A 14,148-nucleotide genomic window follows, 5' to 3' on the forward strand; every position below is an offset into this window, starting at 1 on the left:
GAAGCCGCCGTGGGTGCCGGGTGGATGCTGTCCCTGCTGGGGCTCTGCCCCTGCTCTGTTATTACCGAGAGTTCCTGACTTGAAAGGCTGCGCGCGTTGCTGTGTACGTGTGTAGCCGCATTCCACCCTCCCTTCGGTGCTTCCCTTCCTCTCGAAGGTTATTTTGGACTTGCAGGTGGGTCGGTCTGTTCGCCAGTTTTTACAGCGGGTGAAGTTGAAGCTAGCCCGGGAAGGCTGGGATTTGCGCTGGGACAGCAAGTGAAGCGATGTAAGCACTTTGCGATGGTCAGTTAGTTATGGAGCAGCTGATACCTGACACAGAATGTCCAGGCTGCCCCTCCGGGAGCACAAGGAGGAGGAGGAGCGTTGCGTGGTGGATCTCTGACCTCGAATTTAATAGGGGTCCCTTCTTAGAGAACGTGATTTCTGTTTATTTTAGGTCTTTGCCGTTTAATTTTGTAGGGCTTGGCTTTCGTTCTTTAATTGCTTCTTAAGTGCCTCCAAAGTTTTTTCTCCTCGCTCTTTGTGGCTTAATGGCTGTCTCATGTCTGCGAAAGTACTTTATTCTCGGATATTTAGAGGAAAAAATAATACACGGAGATGTATGGGCAGGAAGGAAAGAACATGGAGTTGTTTTAGGAGCCAAGACTTTATGGAATTCCTGTGATTAGGTTCTATAGTTAGAGAGTTAAGTTGAACTTGTTTAAAATTGCTGGCTGGCTGAGTACCTTTATTGCAAACTAGATGTGCTTAATTCTGTGTGACTTTTGACTCACAGCCTCATCTAGACAGTTTGATTCCAGTGGTGTAGCAGAGCAGCAAATACTTTTGAAGATTTTCTTTGGTCGTTTTGACCAGTTAGAGCTCGTAATCTAGTTTCACAGTGGTTTAAAAGGTTTTGTCTGGAAAGTAGCTAAGATGATTTATCCAGATGAAGCATCTTCCTGGCAAAGTTACTGCTCTGTGTGTTTTCAGGCAAATCTCATTTTAGTCTCTAAAACGTAGAACTGTGCAAGAAGTGAGTTACCAATTTTTCCATGAGTAACTTTCCATGATTAATCATCTGTGTTCATTTCTTGATGGCTTTACCTTCTTGTTAGGATATCTCATGCAGATAACTTAATTCGCAGACTTCTTAAATGACATTTTTTGGGCAGTTCTGTTTGCCTCAAGTGCCTCACCTGAACAGTAGTGGCAGGTAGGGGATGATTCCTGAGCTTGGGCAGGAGGCACCAGCTACAGAGCAAGGAGCCAACAGACTTTCCTGCCTGGCCTTGCTGCTGGTAGGCACTTCTACCCAGCTGCAGTTGATAATGGATGTAATGTTTGCATTTCCTTCTATTTTAGAACGGGCATTAACTATGTAAATAAATATACAGTTATTTTGAAGCAACAGCATTCCCTATGTGTGGGTAAGAGTTATGGCTGCTTCTGTGAAAGAGAGAGCAAGGAGGCAAAGTACCATTTCAACTTCTTGGATAATTTGTGTTTCTGACTTTTCAGCTCCTTAGAAAATCCACTTGCAGGCATGTTTACCAAAATACATATTCTTTTCTGTTTACTCTCCAAGTGAAGGAATTGGTTGGAATCAGTCATTTAAAGAAAAGTAAAGGGCAGATGCTGTTTGGCTAAATGCCTCCTAAGTATTGATTTCTTTTGCCTAAACAGGATAGTAAAATATAATGATAACTATTGTAAGTTATTGGTTAGGGTCACAGACACTGGCAATCACTGTTAACCTTCTGTATCACGCTAGGAAAAATATGCATGCGAAAAGCTTACTCTGAGTTAACAAGTTGTAACATGTTTTTCTCTACTTTGTTTCTGAATTTACACTCCTGTGTCTCTCCTTTCCTTTTCCCTTTTCCTGTTTAGTCTTTGCTCTTAGACTGCCCTTTTCCCTCCAGCTGCCCCTCATCCCAGTTTAGGATTGGCCCCTCCCATCCCTGCTGGTTGCCCAGGTTTCCTTGGCCCTTTTCTCTCTAGGGATCTGCAGCTTTACTCCTTGTCACTGCTCTTCTTGTTCTGGATGCTTTCTGATGAGCTCGGGTTTCAGGTGGTGTTAATAGCCCTTTTTCTTTGCGTGTAAGGCCATTGGACCTTCTCTTCCCCAGCCCCTGAAAGCAGAGCCCCAGAGGTCCACTCTGGGATTGCCAGGTAGGGATCTGGGCTGAGGGCTGTCTCCTGCCAGCTTCCCCAGCGTTCCCACTCCCTGTGCTGCTGCAGCTCCCCAGGAATCCTGCCGAGCTGCTCCCTCCCGTGTAGTCGGTGTGTCAGAGCTGACAGTCGGGTATGGGGAGAATATTCAAATGCAAATGACAGTGAGGAGATGGTGAACAGCGCCGAGAAGGTGGTGGAGCGAGTACCTTGTGATGTGAAAAGAGCTCGCAGAGAAAGCACCTGGCGCGGGGAAGCTGAAATGAAAACTTTCTTATCTTTCTGCTGTTAGTACCTCCAGATGTTTTTAACCTACTTAGAGTACAAAAATAATAACGTGTAAAACGTGTTTGGGTTTATTAGCCGAAGGAAAGTGCAAAGAAATAATGTAAAGCTATTTGGGAGCCATATGCAGCATTTACTGGCTGCTACTGGCAGCCAAAAATCACCAGTGAGGCAAAATCCACTCTCTGTGCCTGTGGAGTAGCATGGATTTTGGAGGAGGAGATGTGGGGCTCCAGTCCCAAGAGGAAAAAGCTGTGGGTGCTGATCCCCAAAGGAGCTTGGTGCCAGGTTCTGTGAGTGCATTACCTGTGACAGGCTGCTGTGGGGACCTTGTACAGAGCCTTTGTTGGCATTACCAGTCGTCCCACCCTCCTGTGCTCCCACATGACTGCTGTGTAAGGACTGAGCGCTGCTCTGGGATTTACACTGGCCTGAGGCTGAAATGCCTGCATTGTTTCATATGTATCAGCACAATAATATACCATTTCCATTACCATACAGTTTTAAATCTAGGGTGGAAAAATACAGGCTGCAAACTGGAATAAGACTTGCTAGTTGACTTTCACTGTTTTAAAGCAGGGTAAAGTGGAGCAAGTCAACAGCATACACTGAGGTGTAAGTGACAACTTCAGAATTTCTCCAGTGTTAGCAGCAAGGAGAAATGACTTGGTTTTACTTGGTAACAGTTCCAGTTAGTTGTCCAATATTTGAGCTCAAATTTCCATAAACTGTGGTTTAGTATTGCAGGCTCTGTATTTTCTTCTGTGTTTTCCAGATCATAAGCAGAAATTATCAACCATGTAAGAAGTTTTCAGGCTTCCTTTTTCCTAAGATAAGTGCCTGAGTTACTAGAGCAATTTCTTTCCCAATATCTCCTCAAGTGGACTGAGTTAACTTGAGATTGCCTGATAGTTGAAAATATGGATAGAGGAAAACTACTTGGTGGGTGTAACTCTGAGGTCACCTTCTGCAAATTGAATTTCTTTTGGGACCCCATCAGCTATTACAAAAGTTACCCTGTTAGATCTCCAAGTTACAAAATGGCTTTATACCACATATGTTTTTGGGGTTGTTCAGGTGATAATGATAACAGCAGAATTTCAGAACCCCTCAAAGCCTCATTCATCATTTCCCTCCTCCCAGTAATCACATATTGCTGTGCAGGATGAGGATAAAATCAGTTTTAAACCACACCACTTGGAGAAGTATTTCGTAATCAATCTCTAATGGATTTTCTTTGTTAAGTCTTTGATTCTGGGGAAAATTGTCACCCTGAGTAGTTTCCTTTCTGTGTGAGTACTTGGAAAAAATCTCCAAATAGGTCCTTTAGGCTCACTGCCCATACCTGCTATGTATGGGCCTGACCTTAACTGAGATGCTTTTGCACAAATTATAGTCACAGTAACCAGGATTACAATGATCCTTATTGAACATCTGCACTTTGATCACCAGATAGTTATGTTTATGTTTAAAAGATGGGCAAATATGGTGTGTAAAAAGTAAGAGCATTAGTTTGTTATCTGAATCTCAAAATGCCTTCAGAGTTCTTGCTTCTTGCTTAGGAATATTTTTCTTGGTTGGCAGGTTTTAGAGCAGAGGATGGATAATTTCCCCATTAAATGCTCAACATGGAGGGGAAAGAGTATTTCATCCCTTTAAAGTGCAAAAAATTATAAATATTAACTGGGAAAGACATTTTAAAATCTTCCCATTTGTAGACTTTATCCCCCATTTTACTTGAGAGTAATATTTCGGTTTAAAAAAAAACCCTTACATGCACTGAAACATAAATGCTCAACTGTCTTAATACACTCCCTGTTGACTGCAGGAGGTGTTTTTAGCAAAGTTTTTGAAATCACAGTAAACAAATGGATAAAAACCCTGCCAGGCTAAACATTGTAGGCTTCTAGTAATACTTGTTTTAGCAACATCTTGTCTGAGACACCAGTTCGGTGTGGTGCTAAAAAGTAAGATCACTGACTTGATAAAGTCAGTGCTATTTCAGAAAATACTGCTACTAGCACACAATTTGCCAAGTGCAACGTCCTGGGTGTTTTAGCAGATTTGGATTATTACATTGTTGGATAGAGGTTCTGTAGGAAGCTGTTCAGTGAAACGTTCGCCGTTTGACCTTTTGTGTTTTTGTAAAACTGATGTCAATCCTAAAATGTTCCTTCTTGGATACGTGCCTGGATTTATACAGGCCTCTCTGCAAAGCTCACCAAAGGAGGAAGACTGTATATAATACAGAAGATGTAAATTTTGCATGTATATATTTATATATATATATATATACATCTTTCACCTCTGAGGGTCTTACTGTCAGGAAAACCTTCATTCACATTAAAAAGACATTTAAATCTAGGTTATAAACATGAACAAATATAGACATCATTCCACACTGACTTCACATCTATTCCCTCTTGGTAAGTCTCTGTGTATATCACAGATGCTCTTGCTGCCAAGTTGCCTCTTACTGTCATTGTTTTGCTTTTATACTTGTTGATGTCCTTTCTGTGGACTTTTTTAATGCAGCAAGAGGAAGGAGAATTGTTTTAAAAATATGTACTCTCCCCCCAAATTGGCCAGTAAATTCAGAAACATGCATGTCTGAAGGTAATAGAGACACTCAAAATTACCATAGTTCTTGAGTTGAAACTGTCCTTGGGTAACTCTTAAGTCTTTTAGCACCTTCTTTTTTATTTCAAGCAAGTACTGCCTTTCTCTCTACCTTATCTCCTAATAGTCTTCTGCAGAGTGACCCCTGAGCCTGTTTGGAACCCCATTAAAATCACTGACTCCCTCTGTAAAGGTTCACAATTACATCAACACAGCTTTAATAAACTTTGAAGTTAAATGCAAATATATACCAGCTGAGAGAGAATAAATATTAGTATAGGAGTTTTCCATGGGGGAGTAACTCATGTTGTGTAATTGTTTTTCCATTTGCTTTGAGCCTTGCTAATTGTCCTGCTCTGCTTCCCTCGTCCAGATTGGGTGGTTTTGCTTAAAAACAGGTTGCACAATATTGCCCAGTCTCGGACTTTTGAGTCTGTAACTATATGGTTAAGGAGGGTGACTCCTGCTGTTTGGAATGATCTTTAGGGAAGCCAGTTTATTTAATGACTTTGGTACTGTAAACTGTAGACATTCTCAGTTTTTAGAAGCAGGGAGACAGCTCACAGTAAGGATGTAGGGAGTGAGGGGCACATGAAAGATCTCTGTATCATCAGTGACACAGGCTGTGATTGTGCAACAGTTTGCTGTTGGTTGTAGTCAGTGGAACAGTTCACTGAACTTGCTGTTAAACATACATCCCAGCCACAAATGTTGGCTATTCTAGAGCTTTATATACATGAAATTGTGTTTTCATACGGTGATTTTTTTTTATTTAAAATACCAAGGAAGGAAGCCAACCTGCAAGGAAGGAAGGCTCAAACCTGCTCTGCTGCTAATGAAGCTGTTGATAACATACCTTTCAACTACAACGACCAAATTTTGGAAGTGCTATTGCAGGCCTTAACGTGAGACAGATCCATGTTTAAAGGTCAGTGTTTTTGGCTAGAAAAGATTGCTTGGGAAGTGCAGAAAACAGAGGTGTGTTAGGACAAAGCTTGCCGAAGCTCCAAGTGCTCCTGTGCCTGTGAATTTTGCCTTGTAAGTATTCCTTGTGCAGCAAGGGCAGCATCCCTGTGAGCTCAGAGCTTAACATGTGTTTAGTTTACCCTGTGAGCTGTATCAGTCCCAGCTGCCATATCCCAACTGGCATCTTGCTCCATGAACCTGTTGGCAGGCAGGGTGCTGGTTCACGGTCCCTTACAAGTTAACCCACTTATCTTCTTAGAGCCAAAGCAAATCTCTTCCAAAGGTGGTTCTTTTAGAGTTGTTCAGTAACTGGTACATCAGAGGAGTGTTGCACTCTGGTATATAAAGTACCTGTTTTTAGCAGCTGATAAGAGAGACACTGTTAGTAACAGTTGCCATGAAAAACCTCCTGCGACAGCTTTGCAGGTTTAAGGTGAGATTGCAGAGTGGTTTAGATGGAGATTCCTCAGCTGCACTGGAGCTTTAGTCATGGTGAGTTCTCCTGCGTTCTGCATAATTATCTCTGTTGTTCTGCTTGTTGGAATGTGAAAGTGGCTGATTGTTTGTTGCTTGCAAAGGGAGAAGCTGAATCAGGTCCCTTTCTGATGGGAATTGCCACTCAGCAGGGTTCAGCAAATACATTCTTTAAATACACTATTGCAAATAAGACTGGATTGCTTGGTGTTGGAAATAGCAAGAGGTGGTTCATTAAAAAAAAGGCATCCAATTCTCACTCCCCACCTTTTTTTTTCCCCCCAAGGCTGTAATTTTTCTTTGTAGTACATAATGGTGATAAAATTGCAGGCTTTTTTTCCTGCTCTGTCCTTTGCAGATTGACTTCATTGCCTATGGTTGTACATTATCTTTGTTTATCAGTGTAAATCAACACAGCTATTCCTGAACAATGGAGATAGCAACACACAGACCTTTTGAAGCCAAATTTGCCGAGTGAGAAACGGTGTTGTATAGAAACATGTTGAAAAAGATAACCAGCATGGATTATGGGGCAAGGGGGGGTTCCTACTCAACCTCCCCAGAGGGGATTATGGAAAAGGCTGTGGAATTAATAGTGTTTTCTAAAACATTCCTACACAACTGCCAGGGCACCTGATGGAAGGTTCGTGCATACACTAATAATTCTTAGGGGGAAAAAACAGTAAACAGGTGATATACCAAAGCAACAGCATTTAAATCAGTGGGAATTAGATTTAAGATATCAAATGTTACATAATTGGGTTTTTTCCCTGGAGTTCAGTGCCTGCAGTTCTTTGCATATTAAATGTTGTTCTGTCTGCACAGAAAGCTGACTTGGGGTGCTTTCATGAAAAAGTTGTTACAGAGCCAAACAAAATGAAATCTATAGAATGCAGGAGGAGATATTATTCCATATAATGAATATTGTCTTCAGTGGGAAGCCCCCCTGCTGACTTAGGGGTTATAAGTTCAGCCAATAGTCCCTGCAACTGTGTTGCATGGGTAATTCACTGAACTTTTTTTCGTTGTGCTGACGAAAAGAGTTGATGTACTTTTTCCATCAAGTGATCTCAATAAAAGATTGAAAATATACTGGAAAAATAAGCAGCCAGTATTGGTTCACAGTTGCTGTGATTGTGCTGGATGCAAATAGCTGAGCTGTGGTTAAAAAATCACCGAACAAGTGAAATAATTGAAAATCAGTATCGGTTTCTAAACAAATGAAAGCTCTGCTTTCCCAAAAAGGATGGCACTGTCATTAGTGTATACAAGGTAGAGGAGCCCTCTGTTATCAACATCAGTCTCTCTACAGCAGGTGGATGTGGCTTCTTGGGTCTTTCTTGCTTGTAATAAGCCAGGCACTTATGCATTCAGGCTTGTATTCAAGGGATATGGGAACAGTTATGATTATAATTTAAAAGCTCTGTTTCTTTCCTTTTGTGAACATAAGGCAAAATGGGGGGGGTTTGTAATTTTTGGCTTTCTCCTGCCAGTTCACGAGTGTCTGTGACTTAGGTATTTTAGATCTGTAGATTCCAACTACTTTTAATTGGTTTTGTCACATGGGTCAAGGTTTCATTCCCATCACTCTTTTCCCATGGCTTCCTCCAGAAGTTGCAGGGGTAACTGTTCTGCAGGGAAGGTAAATGTGTATCTGATATATAAATGTTCACTGGATGATGCCCAGTAAAATATTTGCCCTGCCTGCATAATCTGTTACAAGAATTCTGAAAAATTCTCTCCAGGGGACAGCTAAAAGCCTGAGCAGGTCCTGGATCCTTCCTGGGACTCATCAGTACAGGACCTGCTGTCTCAGAGGTGCTTTGGCAGTCATCAGTCTGCACCTATAACAGTTTTTCTTGAACACACTTGTTTTTTTTTTCTTGGCAGTGGTTTTATGATCTAGTTTAGATGGGAGGGCTGTCACACCACAAAAAAGAAACTCTGGTCATTAATTTGAGAGATGAACTAGACTCAATTTGTATTCTGAGAGCTTAAAAAAAGCAGGAGAATGGACAATCATGTCTTCCTGAGGTGCTTTTCTCAGGCTAGTAAGGAACACACTCTATGCACCCCATGAACTCATCACTTCATATCCTTGAGTGCCCATAACAGTGCCAGGTAAAACCAGAATATGCAGAGAGCAAAAGGGATATGGTTCTTGAAGTTAATTGCACAGCACCTGAAAAATCAGAAATCTGACCATTGGATAAGGAAAAAATATTGAAATATAGGTCTACATTCTTTATTTTCTCCATGAGAGAGAAAAATGAAGACTTCTTGTGATGAAGATGACTTGTCTCTCTGGATGCTGCTTTGCTAATTGGTGTGACCCTGCTGTGTCTGCACTGTTTCCCAGGGGCTGTGATAAGCATTTCCTTTTGGAAAAACTCTACACAATGTGCAGATAGAGGGGACCTGGTCTCTTCAGCCTCTTTAAGATGTGTTGGAATAAATATCTTGTTTGGAAAGTTGTTTTGTTTTTTTTCATATTTTTCAGATGAACAATTCTCTTGAGTTTTATGCTTTTTGTTACATAACACTGAAGTTTTTTAAAGTTTTGAGCATGACCTCAAAGTTTTGTTTTGGCTTCACTAAAGTATTTACTGCTTGTAGCCATGTAAAACCAGATATATTTTCCTGTATTCTTGATCTTTAAGACCAATAGGCCCCTATAGTTCGTAGGGGAGGCTTAAATTTTCTTTAGTGCTTACAGAATTCAAAATCATTAGAATTTTCTCTGTATAAAGTTATAACTTCCTGAGGAAATATTGGCACAAACTGTGGAAGCTGTTAGGTTTTGGAAATTTTGCTCAAGTTACTCATTTTCTCTGCATTATTTCTTCTTTCTCTTCATAATTAGAGGCTGGTGGACAAAGCAGACTTGGGGCTGAAGGGCCTTCTTTAGAATCTGGCAAAAAGGCAGATACTTGGAAAAGAGAATGTCTTTTGAGTGTAGGGGAAAAAAATGTATTTGGAGAAATAATTTTAGGTGCTGTGGCTGATTTTGTTGTTTGGCTCTGCAGACTAGTCAGTCAGTTCTGGCATTTCCATGCAGCCACTTCTGCTGGTTCATATCTTACATATGTTAATGTGTTTATAGTTTCATAGAAAATACTGATAGATCCATTCTACTAACAGTAAAAATTGAGCTACATGATTTCAGTCAATAGCTCAAGAGGAGTGATTGTAATTATCTTTGGCCATGAAGATTTGGACAAAAATGATTATTCTACACTGTGTTGCTCTGAAATCCACAGGTTAAGAAAATATTTATGTCCCAAAATCAACTTTTTTTTTGTATTATTGGGAAAAAAATATATTCTACAAACTTTCATTCAAAGAAGAGACATTTTCTATTTTCATACTGAGAATTATGTGTGTCTGAGCTCAAATTTATGTGTATGTGTATATCTTAGAGATATATTTGTTTCAAGTGGCTATTAATGCTGTTTTAGGAAGTAGTGTTGAATCTCCAGCTATATTCATATTTTGGGAAGAGTCCATTTATATCTGCAGAGTAGTGTAGGAGAAGATAGTGGTGATTTAAAACCTCCTCATGGCAGCACAGGGACCCAGCATTTCACTGTGGGGAGAGTGACTGAAATTCCCATCTTTCCAGAAATTTGCTGAGACTTGGGTTTGCTGAAGTTTTTTTTCCTTTAAGGTGCTGGTTGAGGAGACATTTAATGAGCTTTCCAGTTGCCTGTGTGTTGGAAGCAGATAGGCAGTGGAGTGAAATGGCTTTTTAACTCCACTCCTGTCAAAACCCAGAACTCCATAATTTTACTGGTTTTACAAATAAGAGAACTAAAAGCTTGGCTTGCCTGAAGTCAATTATTCCAGTGTTTAAAAGAGGATCCAGAACACTCTCGTGGTCTTAGTTACTTTGCTAACCCAGCCTTTTGAAAACAGCCATGGTAAATATTTATTTAGTTGCCATAATACATTCCGGGTATGTCTTTTAACCTCAGCAGTTGGGCTGAGTTAGGCTGCTGCTTCTAAAACCTTCCAGTCTTTAGTTTGAATGTTAGAGATTTATGGCTTTACATCACAAATTGTGTTTCTAAAGGCTTATCCTGGCACTGCTGTGTTTTGGTTCTGTAACTCTGTTGTATTGTCATCTTTCTTGAATGACTTGCTGTCAAAGCACATGCCAGGTCATGTGTTACAGTCAGTCCAGAGCAACTGTACATTTTGGTAGTTAAATATTTCTCCCTGTGAGCTGGAAGGGCTGCCTTGCATAGCAGAAGCTTGGGGTCAAACCTGCTGATGAGTATTTACTTTTCTCATGGCTGAATACTTGAAGTTAGCATGTGATTTGGGAGTAATCTTTGGAATTAATTTCTGTATGGTTCAGAAACAGGAAAAACTTGGAAACTGGGATAATGCTTAGTTTTTTGCTCAGTTTTTCAGATAGTTTTAATAAGGCGTTTAAATTTTTAGATAGGGGAAGAACACCTAGATTACAATAGATTTGTGCTATTTTTAGAGCATGGCTTTATACTGCAAGTCAGAGACCAAAAAGATACTTTTAAAGTAAGGAAACACCATTTTTACAAGTCTTATTGTTGACCTCAAGACCACATTTTCCATCATTTGGGACAAGGGATCAAGCAATCTGTCTGTAAAACAGTAAAATGCCTTCTAGTCCTTTGGTATTGTCAGGTCATGACAAAAGCTTGGTAAGATGAGAATGATTGGCAGAATGATGTGCACCCATAATTTTTTTTAACTCTTGTGTAAAATATGCTGAAATCTAAAATAGGGCATAGTCTTCTCCACAAAATGACAAAAAATTTGACAGTGCACACATTCCAACTCATGGAGCTGAATCAGTTGAAAAGAGCAAGCCAAAAAGGCAATGTGGAAATACCAGTAAGTTGCCTGAAACGTTTAGCAGCAATGATCTTCCTTAAAATAACTTGGTACAATTAATTGGTGCTTTTTGTCCTTTCTTTTGCACAGCAGTCTTATCACAGCCTTATCTTTAAGCGAGGAAATGAAGCTCTTTCTGCACAGCAGGCTGAGCTGGCTGATACTTTATTGCAGAGATTTATTTCTTAATCTGCATTGGAGACTTTGAAGCCTGGTTTTTTAGCAGGCTGATTTAGTTCTTGTTTGATTGAGGAATATACAGAATAGGACTGCTGTAATTAGAGCTTGGTGGTAGCTTTTGGCAAGCCCTGAGTTATTTGTGCAGTAGCACTGTAGTGAGGACACGATGCATTTTGAGGGAGGGGAGATCAGAACAATGTGCTGATTTGCTTGTGTGGGCTAATATGACTCTTTTACAACGAACTCCTTTAAAACTTGGGGGTTCTTTTTAGGAAAAACTGACAGGCTAACCTGGGGTTTCAAATCAATTTAAATTGTCTTGCAAGCTGGAAGTCTCCATTCGATCTGCAAGGCCCTGGCAATTCCCCGTGGTTTGGGGTCAGCAGTTGACAAACAGTGCCTACACCAATGATGTGTGAAATCAATCTTTCAGTCCTCCTGCTGCTGCCTTTGAACAGTTTCATTGCTGACAAAGTGTCAGCCTCGGGATGAGATTATAAAAATTCTAAAGCTTAAAAAAACAGAGAGGACAAAATGTTGATGCTTGGAAGGTTTCTCTGCTCTTGGAATGAGAAAGTTTTGGTCCTGACGTTTTCTGGAGGTGTGTTGCAAGATCCTGAACGTGATTATGTTGGTAGTGTGGTGCTATTGCATAAATATATTGAAGACATTTTGCCCATCTTTCAAACTGAAGCTACTGAATGAATCAGTCTCCTGGCTGGCTAGTTGCACGTTAAAGCTCATATTTTGTGGGTTCAGAAATACTTAACATCTTTTATTCTGTGAGTGAATAAGCTGGATTAATTTATATGCAACACTTCCTAGTTAGTGAAAAGTCAGTGGCATTAAAGATGTAAGTCCAATGAAGTAGTGGTTATACCTGCCACACAATCTGCTCCTCTTGTTGTAAGCAGCTCTTTAAAGCTGAACTATCATGTTTTTTTCACATCCAACTTCTTACCTCCGTTAGTAAAACATGCTTTCTGTTGTTGCTTCAAACATCTGTGACAACTGCTTTATTTTTCCCACCCAGTGTCCAGTTGTGTTTCATACTAAATAACTCTTTTTATTTCAAAAAAATTGTTTTGGGTGGAGTTTCTTGCACACTGACTCCAGCTATCATGCTTCAGTCTGGCTGTGTATTCAGATATCCCTGCAAAGGGTTGATATCTAAAGAGTTGATATCTCTGAACCATCTCTCATATTTTGCACTTTTCTTCCAACGCAGCGTGGTCTGAAATATCTGTGAGATATTATGTATTCTGGCTTGTAGGATTCACTTCCCTGTAGGTGAAGACTTAGTGTCATGAAAAGTTCTCTCCACGTGGGCCGGAAAATCGCAGGAACCTGTTACAAACTTGGGAAGTGTCAGGGAGCTGATGCTCGCGGGGCTCGGGAGGCACACACGGGATGCCTCCAGCAAAAAACTCGAGCTGTGTGGAAGAATAAGAGCAGCTGTTGGAAGTGTCCCAGCGGGCCTGGGCCGTGGCCATACAAGGAGCCCTGTCTGCACAAAGCTGCTCTGTCTGGTTCATGTGTTGCATGTGTGTTAAAGTTCACCGGGCTCTTTGTCCGGGTGTCCTCTCCGGGTGCCCTCCATCCCCCAGGTGCCCGAAAGCATCTCTAGATTTTATTATTAGAGCGGCAGAAAGGAAGTGGAAAAGAGGGGGAAAAAACAGGCTCGCTGAATATTTCAGCGGTTCTTTGCCAAATCACATTTTGGGATTCGTTTCTATTTTAAATGCTCCAGCGGCTGCCAGAGCTGGCAAACTGCGATCCCCTTCGGAAGGGGGAGGAGACTTGGGTACTTCTCTGCGGAGGAGGAACATCATTTTCCTGTTGCTTTGTTTTTACTTTTGGAGCGAACAAAGAAAATCTGCGGGAGAAAAGTAGAAAAAGCCCCGTTTTTCAAAGCTTTATCCAGAAATTTTACGAAACAATGGGTTTGATTTGCACTTTAAATGTGGTTTCCTGTCTTCTCTCACGGTCGTTTGCATACCTTTAAAAATTGTTTGGTTTGACTTTGTTTTATAGAAATGTGTCCTTTCCTCAGCTAGCACTGGTTAGGGTATTGTTTCCTTGATTGTTTCCAAGTGCATGTAGGCAAGAAATGATCAAATTTAATCACCAAACAATTGGTCACATTTGCAAAAAGAGAAGCCGATTAGAATCGCCAGAAAACCAGGCTGAACATAGAATAATATCTGTGCTTAAATAACTAAATCCCAGAGTTTAGGAAGATAAGATGACTGAACAGCAAAAAAAGAAAAAACTGAGAGCCAAAAATATGAGTTTTCTTCCTGCCTTTGTCATGCCTCACTTGTAGCCTTGGAAACTGAGACAAAGAGGTTAAGAAACTTGCTCATTCTTAAAATGGAGATAAGATACAGTGTGCAGCTTATTTTAGTCTCACTTATTCCTCTGCAGAGTGCTGTAAGTGAGCAGTGCTGGATTTTTAACTGTATAATCTGTACAATGAACTTGTTTATTTAGGATTTGAGCCAATGAACCCAAGTTGAGTTGTATCCCTGTGCCTACCTGTGGGGCTGATGCCTTGTTTTGATCTGTCAGTCTTTGCAGGTTATTTCA

The 14,148-nt window shown here is 40.6% G+C and overlaps 1 protein-coding gene across 1 annotated transcript in view; it reads left to right on the top strand.

Moving 5' to 3' along the window:
- Positions 1-6,444: 6,444 nt before the first annotated feature.
- Positions 6,445-14,148, top strand: part of PEAK1 (pseudopodium enriched atypical kinase 1) — a 102,000-nt gene continuing 94,296 nt past the window's right edge. The window contains exon 1 of the mRNA XM_018081512.2: positions 6,445-6,519. The gene's annotated coding sequence lies outside the window, so the exon portion shown is untranslated. The remainder of the gene's footprint in view (positions 6,520-14,148) is intronic.

Source organism: Manacus vitellinus, unplaced genomic scaffold (assembly GCF_001715985.3).
Source record: "Manacus vitellinus isolate BGI_N305 unplaced genomic scaffold, ASM171598v3 scaffold_53_pilon, whole genome shotgun sequence".
In the NCBI taxonomy this organism is placed as follows: domain Eukaryota; kingdom Metazoa; phylum Chordata; class Aves; order Passeriformes; family Pipridae; genus Manacus; species Manacus vitellinus.